General features: G+C 40.4%; 1 long non-coding RNA gene across 1 annotated transcript; it reads right to left on the bottom strand.

The window, feature by feature from the left end:
* Positions 1-175: 175 nt before the first annotated feature.
* On the bottom strand, positions 176-603 carry LOC107701764 (uncharacterized). Its single transcript, XR_001635681.1, has 2 exons — positions 376-603; positions 176-293 (listed from the first exon to the last, which is right to left on the bottom strand). It is a non-coding gene; the product is annotated as an uncharacterized LOC107701764 (long non-coding RNA).
* Between the last annotated feature and the right edge of the window lie 36 nt (positions 604-639).

Here is a 639-nt window from a genome sequence, read left to right as displayed (position 1 = left end):
TTCAGAGTGGAGTCCAAATACTCCTGCATAATACAAACACACACACACACACACACACACACAAACAAAAACATGATATGCATGAAAATGTCACATTATTGCAGGCAGAATAGAGCACCCTCTAATGAGCAAGACTGGAGAACAATATCAAATGATTGATATAATAACTTCTCACTCTCTGTCTGCTCTTCCACCCATTTGTTAATGAGCAGTCGTGACTCGTCAGATGCTCCAATGAAGTCCACAGCCTGAAGGTCCGTGTGGTACAGCTTCAGAGTGGAGTCCAAATACTCCTGCAGCACAAAATAAAGATGGTGTCTCAGATCACACAGACAGCATCAAAATGAATCATTACTGAAGGCAGAATAAACTCACAGGTAAGAAGCTGAAGGTTTTCTCTCCATAGAGGCGGTTGGCCAATTTGAGGATGTAGGAGGCTGATGGACTGTTGATAGTTGAGGTGAGGGTCTCAAAATGAGAGTGAACATCAGAGACAGAACTGAAGGACAAAACCTGCAAAATAAATGTTATAAAACCTCTCAAAAACCTGTGACACTGTCACAAAAGGTCACATTTCACTCTGACTTATTCAATTACAATTTAAATACCCAGTAATACAAGTAGCCAATATGAATACTT

This window comes from Sinocyclocheilus anshuiensis, unplaced genomic scaffold, assembly GCF_001515605.1.
Source record: "Sinocyclocheilus anshuiensis isolate Anshui unplaced genomic scaffold, SAMN03320099.WGS_v1.1 scaffold22875, whole genome shotgun sequence".
NCBI classification, from domain to species: Eukaryota; Metazoa; Chordata; class Actinopteri; order Cypriniformes; family Cyprinidae; genus Sinocyclocheilus; species Sinocyclocheilus anshuiensis.
This window is presented reverse-complemented; position numbering and strand designations above follow the sequence as displayed.